This window comes from Balaenoptera ricei, chromosome 6 (assembly GCF_028023285.1).
Source record: "Balaenoptera ricei isolate mBalRic1 chromosome 6, mBalRic1.hap2, whole genome shotgun sequence".
Taxonomy (NCBI): Eukaryota; Metazoa; Chordata; class Mammalia; order Artiodactyla; family Balaenopteridae; genus Balaenoptera; species Balaenoptera ricei.
The window spans coordinates 75,769,915-75,783,028 of NC_082644.1; the positions used below are offsets into that span (position 1 = coordinate 75,769,915).

A 13,114-nucleotide genomic window follows, 5' to 3' on the forward strand; every position below is an offset into this window, starting at 1 on the left:
GTGTTGATAAGAGCAGTAACTTATTCTGAAAATGCCATGTATTAATACCAATTGTTTCCATTTTTAAAAATATTTTTCATATGGACTTTGACCTTGTTCAAATGTCAGTCCTTGTGGGTAGAATTACTTTTTAAGAAAGCAGATAAATCTTAACTGACTTTACTAACCGTAATCTCTCCTTCTTTCCTTCCTTCCCTCCTTCCTCCCTCCCTCCCTCCCTCCTTTCTTCCCTTCCACCTTCCCTTCCTTCTTTCCTATCTTTCTTCCTTCCTTCCTCTCTCTTTCTTTTCTCACTTTTGAAAAGATAATATGCATAAGCTGGTTAAGATTCACTAGGAGAGAATCAACTACAGTGTGAAGTCCTGCATCATTTCTCTCCCATCCAGAAACTAATGACCATGATGACAGTAGGTAACATTTGTTAGGCACTGATTAAGTGCCAAGCTTTGCTGTAAGCACTTTATACATACTAATATTAACTTAATTAATTCTCATAAAAGAATTAGGAAGTAGGCACAATTATTGTCCCCATTTTGCTAACGTGGAAATTGTCAGAGGTTACCGTGGTACTGGACAAATGAGAGGACTTCTACATGGTGTTCCTCAAAGGCCTGGACAGTGAGGCCTTACCCTGGTTGTGGTAAAAGGGAGCCGTGCAACTCCACCAAGGCCCACTGTCCACAGCTCCCAGTCAAGAGCTGCTTCATACTTTGTGGGGATCCAACTTAGGGTGAGCACCTCCTCTGCTTCGCCTGGGACTTTCCCAGTTTTAGCACTAGAAGTCCCAGGTCCCAGTCAATCCCTCAGTTGTGGGCAATCCTAGATGGTTGGTCACCCTAGTCCAAGTACTATTTATTTTGAGGAAAGGTGAGGGAGATCATACCTGGAGCAGGTGAGTGGGTGACCTGCCTCATGGTCGTCAAGGAGTTTGGCAGGACCTTCATTGTGAACTACTGGCAGTGAATATCTTTTCATAAACCCAGCTGTATAAATGGTAAGGTCAGAGCTGCTGACTTACCCTATCCACAGGGTCAGTACCTTTCCCTGTGAGACAGGAAAAGGTAAAAAGGATAAGAGGCCTACCACTTGCCTTGCATTCTAATATATCAGGGCAGAAAGGGTGCTGATGAGGAACCAAACCAAACAAACTCTCTGACAGCAAAAGTTCCTATCCTTTTTGACTTTTAATGTCATGCAGTTTAAATGTAATGTCCTGCTTCTACTCATAATAGGCCTACAAAATATTCTACTCTTCCTGTTTCACCTGCAGTCAACAGTCTAAGTTACTTCATTATCTATGTTGCACAGATTTATGGCTTTTTTTGGTGTGTGGTCTGGAATTAACTTCATTACAACAAAGATGAAATATCCCTTTAAGAAAAAATCTAAACGCAAAGATTGCATTTTTTTTCTTGAACAGTCTGGCAATCTTGATATATTTAGAGTTGCAAATAGAATGACTTTTTTGCTGTTATTAACTCACTCACAAATTGCAAAGGGGATTAGGAAACCAGGAAATTTGTGGCGGATGGTGGGTCCCAAGAGAGGGAATGATGAGACTATGGCTATCCTTACAAAAAGAAACACAAGACAAAGCCTGCCATAAAACCTTATTTGAAAATTGCTCCTCTTAAGAAATTATGCTAAAAGTGGCCTGCTCCCAGAAATACAAGTAAAAGAGTCAACCAATTTTTACCTCATAATATCAGTTTAGCTCTGGAATTGTGCTTAATGCAGCTCTAAGTGGCTGAGGGAGTGACATGGTTGACCAAAACTACACTTGACAGAAGTTCTGTGAAGCTCAGAGCTACAGTGCAAGGCCATTGATTTTGCAACAATTTGTTTCTTTTCTGATCTAAAAGTGATTTCTATGTGCCAGGGGATCTAATCTATTAATGTTGTTCATCCTTCACTAGTCATCATTTTCCTTGGAACATTCCATCCTATGTAATCCAAGCAGTAAGAACATCAGAAACTGACTTTGGTGGGAGATGTGGCCCTGAAAACACTGAAGGCACTTTGTCTCCAAGGCAGGGGTCACTAGGGAGGGAGGAGATGTTCTGGACTCTAATCAGACAAATACATTACAAAATTTCCACCTCAGACTTTCTCATGGAAGAACTAAGAAATTATATATACTCTTTAATTTGTTCTTTTTATTAGAACAATGGACTTTCTGATTCTCTCCAACACGTGTTTGTTGACCACCCACTCCATAACTTGCAGCTGGCCCCTGAAGAGCGACATTGAGGGTGATCTGGCCTCTTCCCCCGAGGAGCTGATATCCTCCTGACCTCATCTTCTACTGCTGTCACTCTTCATTGCTTTGCTCCTGTCACTCTGGCTTCCTCGGTCTTCCTCAAACATGCCAAGCACTCGCTTGCTTCAGCGCTTTTCTACTTACTGTTTCTTCCACCTGAATAGCTCTTGTTCCAGATATTTCACTTTATTGACTCCCCGATTAAAGGTTAGCCTCACAAGGGAGGCCTTTCCCAACTCACCACATAAAAGAGCACACACACACACACACACGCACACTCACACGTGTATACCTTTTTTCTATCCCTCATCCTATTTTACTTTTCTTCATACCCATTTTCTATCACATCAAACATATATAGTTTTTTTTTTTTTTTTTTCACACACACACACTAAACATATATAGTTTTATTTATGTCTTTATTAAGTGTCTTCCCCCAACTATCTTGTAAGCTCCATGAGGGCACAAAATTAGTCTCTTTTGTTTCCTGCTATATCCCTTGCGCTAAGAACAGTGCCTGGCACCTCATAAATATTCAGTGAATAATTGTGGGAAGAATGAATGAGTGAAGCGATCAAGTAGACTGCTCTGTTATTCACACCCAGGAGGTTGGTCTAACTCAGTGTTTTTATGCTCCTAAATCTTGAAGATCATGCCTCAAATTCTAAGTTAACCTCAGAAATCTTTAAGGTCAGCTGTTTTACTGTGTGTCCAGCAAAAGGCTTTGGGCCCAAGGGAGGATAAATAATCAGGTTTCACCTCTTTTCCTGTCTCCTTCAACTACAACTCTGCTTTTAGCAGTTTTATATAGTGGACTTAAACAAAAGATTTCTTGTAAAGATAGGATTTCTTGAGCTAAAATACAATAAGCAAACAAAAAGCAGAAAAAAGAAAACTACTGTTTGAGGGAATTGGGTTGAGGGATGTTAATCCTTTGCTTTAACACTTCTAGCATTACTCAGGGACCCTGAAGAAAGGTCTGAACTAGGTGAGTGAGTCAGCGCTGGAGTCTTGTGTAAGGCTCAGCTTACGCCAAGACAGAACCTGGAGGGGGCCTTGAAACAAAGCTGGAGTTTAATGTTTTAACTATTTTAGAATAACCTTTAAAGGTAATATGATGTTAGGAAATTTTCATCTTAATCACTTTATATTTCAGTGTTAGAGAAGTCGAATCAAACGCGTCTTTGTTAACATATGCAAGACGTTTTCCTGAAAAATCCTTATTTTGAGAGATCCAATTTGCATCGGTAGCAGGGAAGCTATTAGAAAAACAAGAGCACCTAAGACTTAAACAATAAAAAATTGTTTGGATTCTTACCAGTTGTCCACTCTTGACTGTTGAAATGAACAGCTGTGAGCTCTGTGCTTCCAGTTTTCACATGGCCCACATGTCCTTGGCGGAATCCTACAGTTGTCATTTAAACAAACATATCTTTGTCATGTTGGAAGAGGCATCTGATTTCATTCTGTTGGAGTGATGTGATCTGGGTCTGCAGTAGGCAATTGGAAGCAGGTAGTACAGTTCAGAACAGTGTAGGAACTAAGGTTCTCCCGGTCCTTGGCATGTAGTGTTAGTGCCCACGGAGAGGAATGAATGCCCCAGGCACCTATTTGGCAGCGCTCTGTGCCTAGGACAGTGCTCAGTACCATGGGGGAATTTTAAAGAAATTTGAGATCATCTCCATAATCCTGTTCCCGCTGCCTTCGTGGCAGAGTCAAACTTTCTAGAAGAGAAGAAGCCTGCTCATTGGTTTTCGATTACTTGGCTAAACGCTGGCTCCTAAAAGCCAGCTCTGTCTCAGCAGTTCCTTTGTTCTTCAGGAGCTGCCCTACTGCCTTCAGTATCCTCTCGCTTTAGTGTATTTTGCACACAACTTCAAAACATCAGTCTTCCTACAATGGAAGTAGATTTGAAGCAGATTGAATTTGAAATCATATAAGACCTGGGCCTATGTCTTGTTTAAAGATTATTCTACTGACAAGTAGTAATAACACCTCCACTATAGAATTATGGCGGGGATCAAATGAGATCATGTATGTAAAAGCAATTTGTAAAGAATGAAGATCAAGGGACTTCCCTCGTGGTCCAGTGGTTAAGACTCCACGCTTCCACTGCAGGAGGTTCGGGTTTGACCCCTGGTCGGGGAAATAAGATCCTGCATGCTGTGCGGCATGGTCTAAAAAAAAAAAAAAAAAGAATAAAGATTAATACAAAAGTAAAATATTATTGGTATTAAGCTCTATTTTATTACATATCCCCTTGATAATGAAAACCTTCCAAGGTTACTTATTGCCTATGGAATAAAGTCCATATGCATTAACCTGTTATAAGAGGCCCTCTCCTTTATGGCCTATTCTTCATATCTTCTATACAGAACCCATTCTTCAGGCAATCCAAGCTTTTCGCAGTTCCCAGAACAAAGCGTTACTTTGCTATATCTGTTACCTCTGTGAACTTAGTTCCCTTTTCTTGGGATGTTCCTCTACTTATTTTAGCCAATTGAAAGCCTACTTTTTTTTTTTTTCTTTAAAAAAATTTTTTTTTTCTCTTTTCATGAAGCTTTTATCCTATGTTTTCTTCTAAGAGATATGTAGTTTTAGGTCTTATATTTATGTCTTTGAACCATTTTAATTTTTGTATATGGTATAATAAGGGTCAACTCCATTCTTTGGGATGTACGTATACAGTTTTCCTAGCAGCATTTATTGAAAAGACTATTCTTTCTCCTGCTCCATTTTAAAATAAGCAAATATATGTATTTATTTATACATTCCCCTTTCCCAAGTGGTAGTATACTAATGCGTATCTTCACCTAGCTTTTGTCATTTAACAACATATTCTGGAGGTCATGTACTAGAGACCTTCACTCTCACCCCCTTTATTTTAATTGGTGGTGTGATATTCCATTTTTTTGGACCATGTTTTATTCAACAAGTTTCCTATTGATGGACATTTGGGTTTTTTCCAGTTTTTGATATTATGCATAGGGCTGCAGTGAATAGACTTGTGCATGTGTCTTTTCATTTTTTGATAGTGAATCTTGGATACATTCCAAGAGGTGGGATTGCTGAGTCTAAGCAATACAAGATAAAGTTATGTCTAATTTTGTTACATATTGCCAAGTTCTTTGCCATAAGGTTTGTACCATCTTACATTCTCAACAGCAATGTTTGGGAGACCCTGTTTCTTGACATTGTTTCCAGTAGTGTATATTGTCACACTTTTGGAATTTTGTGACTCTCATAGGTGGGAAATATCACCCACTAATTTTTTAAAGCTGAAGTATCATTTCTTATTAGTTTGCGGCAGGCATATGTAACTTGTTATACCCAATACTGTACTATGGGTATAAGGGTACATACATGATCTCCCCTACAAACAGGAAGCTTTCTGAGTGAGTGAAAGTAGTGGGTTTAATTGATGTTTTAAAAAAATGTTTCAAGGGCTTGGAATATTGTTGGCATTCATTGTATGTTTGCTGAAGGACAGGGTAAGTGAATAAGCTCCGAATTAGGAACTTGTTTTTATATACCATTTTTAGAGTCTATAATTATGTTTACAATCATCTCCAGTGGGTGTGTTTATCTATGTGGTGGAACCCATGGAAAATTCAGGTGATTTTTGAGTGATTTTTTTTTTTTCCTTGTCTGAGAAAAGATGGTCACAGAGATGTAGACCTTTTTTTTCCCCTAAAAGATTCTGTTGAGTTCTGCACAAAACCGCCCTTGGAGAATATAGTCATTTGGAAAGTGTATTTTATTTTCTGTTTACATTGAAATTTATAAAGTTCCTTCATGTCTGTTGTTTGTTTTCAGCCTCTCAACAGTGGTGAGACAGACACATGTCTGTTTATGGAAGAGAAATTTGTGACTCAGAAAAGTTTAGTAACTGGATCAAAGTTACTGAGACAACAGAAGCAGAGCCAGGCCTCAAACCCAGGTCTTCTGATGCCAAAGCCAGCATTCTTTCTTGTACACCACAGCTGCCATCTGGAACTTGGTAAGAGTTTTATACTTTTTTTCTGTTGTTTTTCTTTAGATAGGAACAGCTTTGAAAATAAATTTTAAAAATAAAGTCACTGAGGTCATTTTTTTTTCTTTTAATATTTATAATGTGATATCTTGTGTATGTAAGATGATAAAGGAAGAAGTGTCATATAAGGCTCTATGTGTATACCTCTCCTAAGATGCTCTTGTCCTGGAAATGTGTAATTGAGGCTCAGGGAATGCATTCATTGCTGGGTGTCATGCCACTGATATAGTCACAGGAAACATACTGTGAAGATAAAAGCCACCTGTCTTTAAAATATTTTTTAAATTCATAAGGGCAGTTTCTAGTTCACGATGTCAAGGTGAGCACATTTATTTATTCATCTCTCACAGAAATAATTTAAAATAATATTAGGAGAATAAAAAAGATTTGTAGTCCACAAAGATGGGGAGAATTATAAGTTGTCATGAGTAGATGAGAAGAAGGTAAACATGCTTTATCAAGTTTATAGTGGAGCAGAGAGGAAGAAGAGGAGAAAACAACACCCTAGAATATGAGAGAAGTGGACTGCAAGGATAGAAGTCACTAAGCTGCAGTGAAGAACCCTGGAGAAGCTTTGGACTCAGAACTGGAAATCAGTTCAAGATGTCTAATAGCCAACTAGTAGGTATTCTAGAAAGACAAAGCACTCATGGTAGAGGGAAGGAATTGTTAAAGAAATAACATCTCCAGAGCTAAAGGGAGATTTTAAAATTCAAACAGTCCATAAAAGCCAAGTCAGATAAATTTTTAAAAGGCCTGTATTTAGACATATCATTGTGAAATCTCAGAACACTAAAGATTTAAAGTGGGAATTTACATCTATGAACCTTTACTTGAGGGTGTACTCCAGTAAAAAAAAAAGGGTGAAAACCGAGAAAGGGGAAGATGTGGGATTGTTTAATAAATAATTTAACCTTACCCCACTAGAGGTCTGGCCTTTGCCACCACCTTTAGGGAGGTAATCTCTGAACTCCTGGAATGTCATGCCTGATAGGGTGTTATTGTCTTCCTGGGGGCTTTGGCGCAGCCAAACTGTAAAGGATGTGGTTCAAGGTTGGACTTTGAGTCACACCTTGAGGGCCTGGAGACTGGAGATTAAAATTGACCTTGAGGGCAGTCAATCATGCCTATGTAATGGAGCCTCAGTAAAAACTAAATGCTGAGGCTCTAATGAACTTCCCTGGTTGGCAAGCGTCTGTGCTTATTGTCAAAAATCAATACTGGAGAAGTAATGTGTCTTGACTCTATGGGGAAAGGACAGTGGAAGCTCTGCACTGGGTATTTCCCCAGACTCTACTCTCTGTATTTCCTCCCTTGGCTGACTTTAATCTGTATTCTTTCTCTGCAATAACTCTTAACCATGAATATAATAGCTTTCAGTGAGTTCTGTGAGTCCTTCTAGTGAATTATCAAAACTGAGCATGATTTGGAGAACCCCTCAAACTTGCAACCGATGTCACACGTGAGGGTGGTCCTGTGTGGGTTGTGCGTCCTCTAACCTTACAGTTGGTCTACCTCTTCTCAGGCATATATTATACAAAAAAACTTGTTTAGGAGAATAATGAAACAATATCCAAGGATGACAGTTATGTACTAGGCCAAGGAAGAAAACTGGTCTACTTTAGGACAGAGATTGGCAGGCCTACAGAAAAATGTTTTCAAGGAAAAGAAAAGAATCGCTTTCAAATAATAGCTGCTGCTAATGAGAAGTTGCAGGATATTAGGATATGGTGGGAAAAGCCTATGAATCTTAAGAAAGTAAAAAAGAATAACCAGAAACTCTAAGTAGATCAAAACACTTTACCAGAACATCATGTTCCAAATATAAAACAATTTAACACAAGATTATTTTTTCAGCAATTGGTAAAATGTAAGAGAGGAGACTCTAATCTTGGCACTAGTGTATTTTCCTTTGAGTGGCACAAGGATTGTGACATCAGCAACATAGGCAAGAGAATGTAGTTTTTAGCACTTTCTAGCTCTATGATGAATAATGAATAGTTGTAATAATATAAAATTTGTTTATTGAGTCATGAAAATTATGTTTGTAAATACAGAAGTGAATTGTAGACATAAAATGGTCATGCCATTTGGTTAATGGCACTAGGCAGCATTTATGTAATAATTAATGGCAAATTCGTGACTAGTAATATATAAAATAAAATTTTCTTTGCAGTAAAAAAAAAATTTGTTTATTGGTTATCAGCTTTTAAAATAAACGTATGCACAAAGCATGGAGGAGTTAATCTTGATTAAGAACAGAACATAAACACTCGGCTTTGATGATGTTAAAGTAAAGCTCTAGCTGACAGATGTTGGGAGATGAAAGGTAGGCAGGGGAAGGGGAAGCAACTGTAAGGGTATGAACACCCTCATTTTACACAGTAAGGAGTCGAGAGAATCTGTTGAAAATTAACGAAAAAAATTAAACATTGATGACAAAAATGACATTGCTGAGCATTGGAAAAGAGGATGCTCTATCTGGGAAAAAAACCCAACTTAAGCCACTCACACTGTACACAAAAATATCAATTCTAGCTAAATTGTAGATCCTTTAACTATGAAAGGCAAAACAATAAAGCTTTAGAAGATAATATAGAAGAATAGATTCGTGATCTCAACGTGAGAGAATGATTTTTAAGCATATTGGACATTAAGAAGCACCAACCTTAAAGGTAAGGATTGATTAATTTGATTACAGTAAAATTAAGACTATTAAAAATAATTAAAATAGTAAAAAGGCAAGCTGCAGATTAGGAGATATCTGGAACACATATAATTAACAAAGTGCCTATATCCAGAATATATGAAGAACTCATACAACTCAGTAAGAAAATACAATTCAATAGAAAAATGGGCAAATGACTCAACAGCCACTTTAAAACAGGAAATATCTAATAGGTAAAGAAAGGTATGATAAGGTGCCCAATCTCATTAGTCATCAGAGAAATGCAAATTAAGAATGCAAAGAGATGCTCCTACATATGCATCAGAATGGCTGAAATTAAAAAGACAAAATAGTGAGGATTGCCAAGGAAGTAGAGCACCTGGAACTCTCATACAACTGCTGGTGGGAATGGAAACTAGTTTAACCAATTTAGAAAGTAGTTTGACTTTATTTACTAAAACTAAACATACTGTACTTGTGACCTAGCAATTCCTCTCTTAGGTGTATATCCAACTGAAATCTATGCCCATGTGTACCAGGAGACATGTATAAGAAAGTTTATAACCGCTTTATTCATATGCTTCAACATAGGAACAAGCTAAATGTCTATTGACAGGAGAATGTATTAATAAATTGTGGTATAATTATACAATGAAATACTATATAGCAAAGAAAATGAACTACAACTGAATGCTACAATATAAATTAATCTTATAAACATTATATTGAGCTAGAAAATGCTAATGTAAAAGAATATATAATGCATAATTCCATTTATTTAAAACTCAAAAACAAGCTAGACTGTTATGTTGAGTGATGTATTCTTAGATAGCAAAAATGTAAAGCACCAAAACAAGGAAGTAAACACCAAAAAAATCAGGAGAGAGTTACATTTAAGGAAAAGGGAGTGAGCTGTGACATAGAAAGTACGGAGGGAGCTTCTTGGGGCTGGTATTGCTCTTCTTGATCTGAGCAGCCAATGGATGTTTGCTTCAGAATACATCTATGCTTTATGACTTTCTGAATGTGTGACATATTTTACACACCAAACCAAAAAAAAAAAAAAAGATTTAAATAAAAACAAATTCATGGTATAAGGAAATTATTTAAATTTTAAGATAATGAATAGTGAAACTAAAAATAGTGATATAATCCTGAAAATTGAGAGGTGTGGAGTCTTGTAATGAGCTCAGTTCTCCTCTGCAGTTACAGGAAGTTAATAAGAAAATCTCCAAATTGATAAACATATTATTTAGAAATAAGAACCAAAACAAACTGTAAAAGTATTGTTTTCCATTCTGTATTTTCCATTTAAAAATAATGGATTATTTTATGCTTATGCTTATTAATTTTATAACCAAGAAAATCCATCACATTATATTTACATTCTTATATTTTAAAAACATCTATATGACTGGACACCCAGATAATAAACAAATACATTTATTGACTGAGTTAACTTAATTTGAGGAATTTTAATTTTTGAGTGAGTTATTTTATATTACCCTATGTATTGATTAAAATTATTTTATGTATTCAGTAAAATATTGTCAAAAATCCTTTCTTTTCTCCGTGTAACTTTTCATATAACTTGTGAGAACGTTGAGAAGGATAGAAATAATGAGACAAGGATTTTTTGTTTCCATAGCCAAATGTCACTTTTTGTACAGTTATTTAGGACTGTGATAGAAGAGTTAAGTTTGTATTTGTAAGATGACTTTTTATCTTTCCTGACTTCATTGCATTTTAAAGGCTTCTGTATTAATAAATAACCATATCTGATGGCTTTCATAAACAGCTATCACCACCATCACCAACCAAAAACACAAAGAAAATGTCTACGCCTCTACAAAAACCCAGCATTATGGATGCTTCTAAGAAGCAACCTAAGGAAACAATGTCCTCATTACCTATCATTTCAGGGGTGTTGCAGTGTATTTGGGTGGAAGCACAGCTGTTAGTATCAAACGTTCTCATTATTTTATCCTAGGACTTTTTAACAGTGAAGACAAGACAATTATAGATCATTTTAATTATCAGCTTAAGTGTATTTTGAGTTTACTGGTAAACCACGCAAGAAAAAAGTTGCTTTTAATATAGGGAACGTATTTATTTTTTAATTCTTTGTTTGTATTTACTTTTTTTGGATTAGTTTTTATTAAAAAGAAGTAGAGTTAGTCTGAAAAAAGTATGTAAAATATTCTTTCCAAAAATGCCTTATTAAAAAAAGCTTTTCAAAAAGTAGTATAAAATAGACAAGTATACTTCCAATATTAAAAGAAAAGAAATTTGCAAGTTGTGGTTTTACTCTATTAAATTAACTTCTAAAAATATGCATTAAACTCCAAGACCCTTGGACAGTGATACCATGGCATTTATGATGAAATCAGAAATTTTTATAAAGGGGAAAAAAAATCTTTGGTCCAACGCAGTAGCTCTTTTTGCTAGCTAACGTAGAACTGATTGTTGTGAGGAATCTGTTGTCTCAAGGCAGTTAAAAAGCACATTTATTATTCTTGTAAGTTTTCTTTTTATATTTTATTGTGTGCTCTACACTTGCTTTTTAGGCACGCATGTTGAGATATCTGGCTTCCTTTGCCTTTGGATTTTGGAACTATTTTGGCCTTGGTTCAGTTGTAAGCTATCCATCTGATCGTAATGTGTCAGTACTTTTGAATATTTACAATAAAAAGAATAAGGACACTCACTGCACTCATTTATGACATGGATGGGAGCCATCCAAATGCCCACTGTCGTTTCTGGTCACCTTGCCTCTGGTTTTCTGTTGTGTTTCAGCTTGGGGAGCTCACCTCTGTCCTTGTTCAAAATTTCAATCCACATTTCCAAAGAATGGTCATCTTAGTGCACCTATGCTAAAAGCATTGATTAGGTCTTCTTTCTCTAAGAAGGTTGCACTTCAGGTATGGGATTTAGAAGATAACTAGTTCTAGGCGTAAAGGTCAACCAATCTGTTTTTAAAACAGGGTTGACAAATAACCAGCTGCAGGTACTAAGTTCAGCCTACAAGTGTGTACTCTAAAATCAGTTCTGAGTCATCTGCTCTGTGTGTTTGGCACCCCTGTTTACAGCACATCTTGAGCCTTCTTATGTAGCAATGCTATTGGTAAATAGCCTACCCTTTATGACAGCATGGATGAGAAAAGGACAACCTGATCTTGGTTGATAAAATGTGTACCTGGGCTTCCCTGGTGGCGCAGTGGTTGAGAATCTGCCTGCCAATGCAGGGAACACGGTTTCGTGCCCCGGTCCGGGAGGATCCCACATGCCGCGGAGCAGCTACGCCCGTGAGCCACAACTACTGAGCCTGCGCGTCTGGAGCCTGTGCTCCGCAACAAGAGAGGCTGCGATAGTGAGAGGCCCGCGCGCCGCGATGAAGAGTGGCCCCCGCTTGCCACAACTGGGGAAGGCCCTCGCACAGAAACGAAGACCCAACACAGCCAAAAATAAATAAATAAATAAATAAATAAATTAAATTAAATTAAAAAAAAATGTGTACCTTATATGTGGTGAAGGGATATTTTGTAAAGTCTCACGCAATTATTTAAAACGCCTCTGTGTGTGTATGTGTTTGTGTGTGTGTTCACACGCTTGCTTTATGTGCTATGTAATGATTCATGTTCTAAGAGGGTGTGTTTTTCTCTCTTAGAGAGCTGGCAGCCAGCCCGCCCTCTAAGAAATGGGAGATTTCTTGAGCTAATTTGGACATGCAGTCTATGTGTTTATATCACAAAGCTATAACTCTTTGTCCAGACAGCGCTGCCAATTATCTATATTTCTATTCAGTATAAACTTTAAAAAAAGCCAGATCTTTTTATTAGCCTGTTTTGCATATAAGTTTTTAGGATAATTGTCTATTAATATCACTTCTAAAGCAGAAAGGAGTTATTTAAAGGGATGACCTGATTGTCTTGATAAAGAAAATAATAGAGCTACAATCCATTTTCTGAAAATTTGGCCTTGAGTTTGAGTGCAGGCTGGAAGGTAAAAACTGTTGGATTAAATTCCAAACTCTAGGACAATAGGATTTAGGCCAAATAATTTACTCTTTCTATATCTTTGCTTTCTAATCTGTTAATCAGGAATCAAAACATTTACTTATCTCCTTACAGGAAAATAAAACATTGGTAAACAA

At 36.9% G+C, this 13,114-nt stretch overlaps 1 protein-coding gene across 12 annotated transcripts in view; it reads left to right on the top strand.

Moving 5' to 3' along the window:
- Positions 1-13,114, top strand: part of TMC1 (transmembrane channel like 1) — a 395,885-nt gene that overhangs the window by 7,491 nt on the left and 375,280 nt on the right. For 11 of the 12 annotated variants that reach the window (XR_009503683.1, XM_059924903.1, XM_059924912.1 and 8 more), the window contains exon 2: positions 6,077-6,260. The gene's annotated coding sequence lies outside the window, so the exon portion shown is untranslated. Of the gene's footprint in view, positions 1-352; positions 408-6,076; positions 6,261-13,114 lie in introns of those variants that run through there. The other variant, XM_059924905.1, reaches the window with a different exon arrangement.